Below are 8,860 nucleotides of genomic sequence, written 5' to 3' on the forward strand. Positions count from 1 at the left end.
TTCTAATGCCCGGGTGAAGTCACATTTTGTAACGACCTGATTCTGTCGTTATGAAAAAGCCAATAGAGAAAGAATTGTGGTCAAAAATCTTTTTCGTAGTAACTTGAAATTTCCCACCTAGTTTAGATTTGGACGAAATCAGAGTCATTAAGGTGTAGGGAAATCTGGTAACAACCGAGTGACTTATTTATGATTTTGATTACATGTGTAGTTAGATAAGTCGTTAAGAAATCCGTACGACTTTACGGAATTGAATTCAGGTGAGTAGAACTCCCGAAATCGATCTTAGTATGAATGGTATTTTCTGAGCGTCGTTGGTTAAAGGTGTATAGTGAAATGAGAGTCTTGAAATTATTAAAATTGCTCACTGATTCCAAGCAAGCCGCTGGGGCGGGATTTCTACCGCCAGGGCGGGGACGTTGTAGAGGGGTGAGGGTCGCTGTGGCGGGCTAGACGCAACTTAAGGTCGTAAATAAACCCCAAAATGACTTTATTTTGCACTTTTCGACTTTGAGAGCTAAGAAATGACCCCAGACAAGTTCTTGACTGTTTGTCACCATTCTTGAGGCTAAAGGTAAGGTTTTCACTCCCCGAATCTGTATTTCAATCCATAAAACATAGTTTCTTGGGTAATTATCATTGGGGAAAGGTTTTGATCTGAAGTTAATGGTGGAAAAAGCTCTAATTTGGGTATTGGGATCTTGGGTTGGTCTAGGGTTGATAATGTTAATTATAATCCGGGTAATTAGGCCTCGTTTATTGATCCATACATTAATTGTATATTTTTAGACCACGAACAAGCGGGAAGAATCCAGAAAGGGAAGATTTAAGTGCCTTAGGGGATTCAAGCTTGGATTCGAGATAGGTGATGGTTGTGATTTCATGTTGGTGTGATATATGTTTGTAATTACTCGTTATAATGCATGTAGAGTTGCCAAAAAAAGATGGTCCAGCCCCACCCGGACCAAGCCTCGTGGGCCAAGGAATTTAAAGGGCTAGGACAGGCTGACCCTTCATTTGGTAGGGCCTGAAAATGCTCAACCCAACCCAACCCTAGAAGGGCTGAAGGGTGGAGCGGGCTAGCCCTTATTTTTTTTTCTTCAAATTTGTAATTCTATAACATCAAGAAAATGAGATGATTTTCACATCAAATATGACAAACAATGCTGTTGTTTCAATAACACTAGCAAAAATTTAGTGTAATTAACATGTATCTCACATACCAGATATGCCAGTGAGATAAGGGAGTGACAAGCAAGATGGGAAAGATGCGAGGGAATTAAAGAGATCTGTATATGTATCCTAGATACATGCGAATCTACTTTGATAGAGTGTATCTAGAATAAATTAACCTAATTTTGAGTCCATATATTCTGAGATACATGTATCTGGGTACGAAGATTCATAATATTACAACATAACATGTATTCATATTATTAGATTATGTACTAGTGAGATTATTGTAAATTACTCTTGAATAAAAAGTTTTGGCCCATGGGCAGACCCCGGCCCATCCCCGATTAAGCCTCAAGGGCCAAAAACTTATATGGGCCAGGTTTATAAGCCCTAATTTTAAATGGGCTTGAAAAATCCTATCCCAACCCTACCCACATAACGGGTAGGATTGGGTCGGCCCCATGGGCTAGTTCCAATTGGTATATGGCCTTAGGGGCCGTATAAGGCATGGATGATCAGTAATGGTCGTCTATGGAATGAACTAATTAAGGAATTTGGACTTATCTGCAAGTTGTAAATGTTGTGTCGTGAAACTTGTTGCGAAAAGAAAGTCATCACGAGATTACGTGCAAGGGTCTAGATAAATTATGATGTGATTTGTAAGCGAGAAATCTGGACGTGCGTTGAGACTAACTGATAACCGTGTGAGAGTCTGGGGATATGTGTGCGGTAGTGTTGAAACGATGTAAAAGGATTCTAAAGTGCGTACTTCGTTGGGTTGACTGGGGAGTAGACAATGATTATCCTAGCTAAATGGATTTTTCTTAAATGCCTAGTTATAACCGGGAAATTTAGGGAAAATGTAGAAAAGAGAGGAACCCCAGAAATTGTTGGCAGAGGTTATGTTTCCGTCACGGTCGCTGAGGCGAGATTTTCCCCGCCACGGCGAGACCGCCAGTGCAGGATTTCTCCTGCCAGAGCGAGACAAGGCGAGACAGAATCTCAGTCCTGTCTCCTTTGTTTTTCCCAGATCTCTTATGAAACCCGAATAAAATCCGAACTAACCCCTGCAATCCAATCAGTGTTCAACAAATTGAGATTAGAAGCTATACTGCGAGTTCATGGATTGATTGTATCTCAAGAACGGTCAGGATACGACTGCTCCAATAACAACGAGGCATATTTGGTTACATTAAGTTATCAAATGTGTTAAAATTGTGGAGAACCTGAGCATATGAGGAGGAAATCAGCAAGACCGTGAAGGCCGGGGAAATGATAATGCGGGTAGAGGAGTAGTGCATCCAGTCAAGGAGATTGCCCGTCAAGATGACAGGGCTCAGTTTTATATTTTTCTGGGCAAGATCGAGTTTGAGGGTGTGATGCAGTGGTCACAAGTGCTACTCTTGTCTGTGCCCGGATGGCTATTATTTTGTTTGATCTGGATTCTACTTATACATAGGTGTCAGTTCAATTGCCTTGAGATTTGATGTGGTTTGTGATATACTTGATGCCCCCATCCATGTTTCAACCCCAGTTGAAGAGTTAGTCATAGTCACCCATGTGTATCGTGTTGTCCTGTTGTGGTTATGGATTTTCAGATTAAGGTTGATTTGGCTATGTTGGATATGACTGACTTGATATAATCTTAGGCATGACTTGATTGTCCCCCTATTATACCGGGCTTAATTGTAATATTAAGTCGGTAACTCTAGAGATCCCCAGTAGAGAAAGATTAGAGTGAGAATGGGTGTACAAGCCTAAGCTAGCTAAGATCATATCCTCCATTCGAACTAGGAAACTGATAGGGTATAGTTATGAAAGTTTATAGAAGAGCTACCATGCGTATTTATGGTTGTCCGACAATCTAATATTTCATCTTGTCGTTGAGGTCATGTATTGATTATGTATGGATGAATGTGGGGATCATAGGGTCCAATTCTATTGTTCTTAAGGTAATCTACAACCATAATTGCTAAATCTAGCATTCGATAGTATGGTTAGAGGATTGTCTGCTTAGACATATCCCTCGATGAGTATCTGATGTCTAAAGATCAAATTTTGTAACTTAAGATCATGGAAATTTATGTTGTGAGAAGAAGATGTTGATAAGAACTATGATTGGTTGAGTATTATGAGTGTGTGTTGGTTGGTTCAGGTTCACTTCTAATTGTAGTGAGTATTGATTTAGAATGTTATCATGCTTATGTGAGAAAGGATTATTCTTGATAATTATGTCAAGATCCTTGATAACAAGTGGCAGAGGTGTGTACGATCAACTTTAGTGGTTGTTGGGAATCGTTTTGTTGTTAGTTAACTTTACATACAACAATATTTATCATTCGAGTATTGGGATGACTTCATTGAGGCATTGTAAGAGAGGATGTGTAGGTATTGAATTGGTTGGTTTGAGGTTGGAGATGTGAAACCTTTGGGGGGGTAATGAGATTCAGTAAGAAGGGCATGCGAGACAAGTATACCTAGTAATTTGATGATTCAGATACTACTCTACCCTTACTTTAGCCAGTCTTTCCTAGTTGATCACTCAGGGACGAGTGATGGGTAAATTGGTATCTATTGTAACGACCTGATTTCGTCGTTAAGGAAAAGCCAATGGAGAAAGAATTGGGGTCAGAAAACTTTTACGTAGTAACTTGAAATTTCCCAATATAGTCTAGATTTAGACGAAATCGGAGTCATTAAAGTGTAGGGAAATTTGGTAATAACTGAGTGACTTATTTATGATTTTAATTACATGAGTAGTTAGATAAAGAACCCGTACGACTTTACGGAATTGAATTCGAGTGAGTAGAACTCTTAGAATCGATCTTAGCATGAACGATATTTTTTTAGCGTCGTTGGTTAAAGATGTGTGGTGAAATAGAGGTCTTGGAATTATTAAAATAACTCATTGATTCCGTGCAAGCCGTTGGGGCGGGATTTCTGCCGCCAGGGCGCGGCTGCTGTAGTGAGGTGAGGGTTGATGTGGAGGGTCAGATGCGACTTAAGGTCGTAAATAAACTACAAAATGACTTTATTCTGCACTTTTCGACTTTGAGAGCTAAGGAATGACCCAGACGAGTTCTTGACCGTTTTTCACCATTCTTGAGGCTAAAGGTAAGGTTTTCACTCCCCGAATTCGTATTTCGATCCATAGAACGTAGTTTCTTGGGTAATTATCATTGGGGAAAGGTTTTGTTATGAAGTTAATGGTGGAAAAAGTTCTAATTTGGGTATTGGGATCTTGGGTTGGCCTAGGGTTGATAATGTTGATTATAATCCGGGTAATTAGGCCTCGTTTATTGATCCTTGCGTTAATTGTATATTTTTTTACCACGAACAAGCGGAAAGAATCCGAAAAGGGAAGATTCAAGTGCCTTAGGGGATTCAAGCTTGGATTCGAGGTAGGTGATGGTTGTGATTTCATGTTGGTGTGATATATGTTTGTAATTGCTCATTATAATGCATGTATTTATGCGAATGTTGCATTATTGATCACCCTAATCGTAAATGAGGATAATTGAATAATTGTATGCCATGAATCACCTCTTGTTGTATGATTGTGAGAATATACATTGTGATTGTGATTTGTTGATTAGATCGGTTGTCACGTTCCGGCATAAACATTGGATCGGTTGCCACGTTCCGACATAAATATGAGATCGGTTGCCACGTTCCGACATAAATATGGGATCGGTTGTCATGTTCCGGCATAAACATTAGATCAGATACCATGTTCCGATATGCTAACAGTTTGGGTGTGGATTCCATGAGAGAACAATTGGATTGGGTTCCGTGAGAGAATTATTGAATTGTGTTGTTTATCTACTTGTGATGATTACGTTCATATCTAATGATGATTGATATTGGAAGACTGTATGTTGCTCTAAATTGATAACTAATGTGTATTATTGAGAATGTGGGATGCTACATTGATCCTGAAAATATGACTAATATTGTATAAGTTCGGTATATGCCTGTTTTATAATGTTGTGGTTACTTGCATGTGTTTCACTTGTTGGGATAGTTGTGTGATCCTACCAGTACATTATGGTTGTGTACTGATACCGCACTTGCTTGTTCTTTGTTGAGTACAGGGCATCTTCAGGTGGCTATTGATAGACCTCAGCTAAGTGACTATTGATCGTGACCGGATTCAAGGGTGAGCCAATTATTTCAGGCTGCCATGTATCTCTCTCGTTTAAGTTCATTCTTTTCGAACTCAGACTATTTGTTTAAGGTGTTTGTTTAGTTTCGGAGTTGTACCCCTTGTTCTTAGACTTGTCGTTAGGAGAGTTTTGGTACAATGACTTTCAGGTTCTAGGGGTTGTTCTTCCGTATTAGTTTGGTTAGTTGTTTGTTAAAACCTTGGAGTTTATAGGGACTCCATTTTTATAGTCATTTAAATCTGCTTTCGTATTTTTAAATGTATTAGTTTTCATAAAGTTTTCATCAGGGGGAGTAAAATACGCGCTATACTCTTTTTCCCTTAACCAAGGTTTTGTCCCATTAGGTTTTTCTGGTAAGGCTTTTAATGAGGCAGCACTCAAGGATTTTTTCCACTAGATTTTTCCTAGTAAGGTTTAACGAGGCACACTATCTATAGACATCCAAGGGGGAGTACTATAAATGCATTAATGTGGATGTCATCTGTAACTCTCTTTGAAGTTCATGTACGAAATAAATGAACTTCATGTAACTTTGAAGAGACATTTTGTACTATAAATAGGCGATGATTATTTTATAAAAGATATAATCGAAAAGTACATAAGAAAGCATTCTCTCCCATATATCTTGTTCATATATTTATTGTCTTATATTATTTTATATTGCTAATATTTCACAACAAGTTTTTATTTTTTTAATTATTATCCTCATTTTTATAAGTTTAAGAATGTTATTATGTTGTTATTAAAGGTGTAGAGTTTGTTTTGCATGCTATACTTATTGTGCCAAAAAGCACATGGATAATTATAGATAATAAGCATCCATTTTATTTTGATTAAGTCCATGATAAATTTACTATCACGATACATATATATTCATTCAAAGGCTATGTCAAATAACTTTACTCACGCTAAATAAATAACATTTAAAAACCCATACTATGTTACTATATCTTAGTTGAGACTTTTATTTGTTGTTATACTGAATGGACTCCATAGAAAGAGTCACAACCAAATTGTAACTTCAAAAATTAATTTAACATCTCATAATCGTTTTACCCATTCATTTCAAGTTCAACTATGATATTGCTTTGACATATATGAACACCTATTATCTTTTGAGTTCTATTCTTTTCAATTTAATTTTGAATATCACACACATATTTTAATAATATTTACATTTTAAATGTATGTATTGATTGTCAGAGATATACATGCAATGCATGTGTCTAGAACTAGTCTTCTGTCACGCCCCGAGCCTACACCCTGGGCGGAACTTGCACTCGAGAACCATTGATGTTTTGTAAGTTTCCGTTTTAAGAATTTTCATTTTGGATAGTTGATTAATTTGATATTGAACAAGTAAAGAGTATGAACAACTTGGAGCACTATGTAGAAATCAATAATTGAGGTATGACTATTTTGTAACCAATCTTTATAATCTGATCAACAAGGTTTATTATTTTACTTGTCCTAAAGTATGAACACCCTTGACGAAAATCCTGGCTCCGCCATTGGCGGGAAGGGTAGAGGGTGGCGTAAAAATGATTTTTTTTTAAATTTGAAATATCTTACAAAAACAATTTTCTTTTTTTAAAAAAATTGATTGGGAAGGCCTGGGTGGGGGGTGGCGTGGGGGGAGGGGGGTAGAGGTGGGGTGGTGTAAAACATGAAAAGTTTTTTTATTTTATTTTTAAAAAAAAATTGACGGGGTGGCCTGGGTGGGGGTGGGGGAGGGGGAGTGGTGTGAAAATAAAAAATAAAATTGAAACATTTTTCAAAAATAATTTTTTTTTCCGGGGAAGGGGGGAGGGTAGGGATTAGGGGTGGTAGGGGTTGGGTGAGGTAAAAGAAATCTTAAAATTTGAAACATTTTTCAAATATAATTTTAAATTTTTCATTTTTTTTGTTTGACCGGGGTAGTTTTGTGGTAGGATAAAAATATATTTGAAATTTAAAAAATAAGAAAATTTATAAATAAAACAAAAATTGAATGAGGAGGGTCGAGTGCAGGTTATGGGTAGGGTAAAAAAAAAAATTAAGGATGAAGTAGAGTTTTAGAAAATATTTTCCTTAGTTTTGGAAGATGAGTCATTTTCATTAAATTTGAGGAAAATAAGTTGATTTGAAAAAGATTTTCAAAACATTTAAGCCAACCAAACATGAAAAAATTGGAAAACATTTTCCCTCAACACCAAACACACTCTTAAATAATTGACACTTTATTTGATTTCTGTACCAAATAGGATTTATTTTCAAAGTTACAATTCTTGAAGATATAATCTTCTTGTTTGAATAACTAATTTTCAATCTTTTATTCGTTTAGTTTCAGATTTTTTCATTTTCACGTCAATTTAATTCTTCAAAATAAAATACATTATTAAGCACAATTTATAAAATTAATGCTCAAAAAGTACAAATAAAAATACTAAATATGAAACAAATAATAACTAAAAATATATATTTTTGGCCTCACATCGATAACCAACAAATTGAATTGAGATTTCAAGCTTTGAACAACAATTTACAAAAGAATTGGACTCTTGCAATAATTCAAATATTTTTACTTTTTCAGACACGAAAAAAAAATAGAACTCCTAAACTAAAAAAAAGTTGAAAGTGTGATGGAAACTAAATATATTGTAACAAATTTAGTACCATAATAATCCATATTTTTTTTTCTCTTTTACCACACACTTAGAACTTCTTTTTCACATTAGTGTTCCATATTTATATCATTATTACTTTCTTAATGGTGTATACAAGTAAAAGTGAAGAGAAAGAGTAATTGAAATCTCAAACAAATACTATTAAAGAGTATTGAATGTCACTGTAATAAACTATTTTTCTTTTCTTTTTTTCTTTCTTTTTATATTAGCTCACTAATGTGTTTTTTCGCTGCAAATCGATTGCATATATACAGCTGCTTGCATTCCATCAAATTTGTCTCCCATTGGCTTCTTCTACCAATGGAAAACTGAGCTCGTCCCATACAACAGTAACTTTTTTCTGATAATTATATATTTAAAAAAGACATAAAGTCACCACTGAAGTTGTTCAGAGTTTTCAAAAAGACATATTAACTTTACAATCGTTCTATTACCCCACTAAGCAATATTGAATTGTTATTATTATATCATTTTTTTATCTGCCCCAAATTTTAAGAAGCAAGTGTGTTCACACACTAATCATTACATGACACGTGTTAATTTAATTATTTTTATTTTTTTTAATTCTTAGTTTTTTCTTTATTTTTTTTCTTTATTTCTCTCTCTTACTTTTTGACTTATTTTAATTTGATTTCATCTTCCACCCCTAGGGGTGGCAGGGGGACCGGGTCGGCCCGGCCCGGCCCGCGACCGGTCCGAGAACCGGCCCGCCGGACCCGGTCCCGTTTGAAGAAGGGGGATGGGGGATTTTCGGGATAGGGGACCGGTACCGGTCCGGTTCATCCATTGGTCCCGGTCGACCCGGCCCGGATGAACCGGCCGGTTCGCGGGATCCCCTAACAATTTTTTTTT

Source organism: Solanum stenotomum, chromosome 1, assembly GCF_019186545.1.
Source record: "Solanum stenotomum isolate F172 chromosome 1, ASM1918654v1, whole genome shotgun sequence".
NCBI lineage: Eukaryota > Viridiplantae > Streptophyta > Magnoliopsida > Solanales > Solanaceae > Solanum > Solanum stenotomum.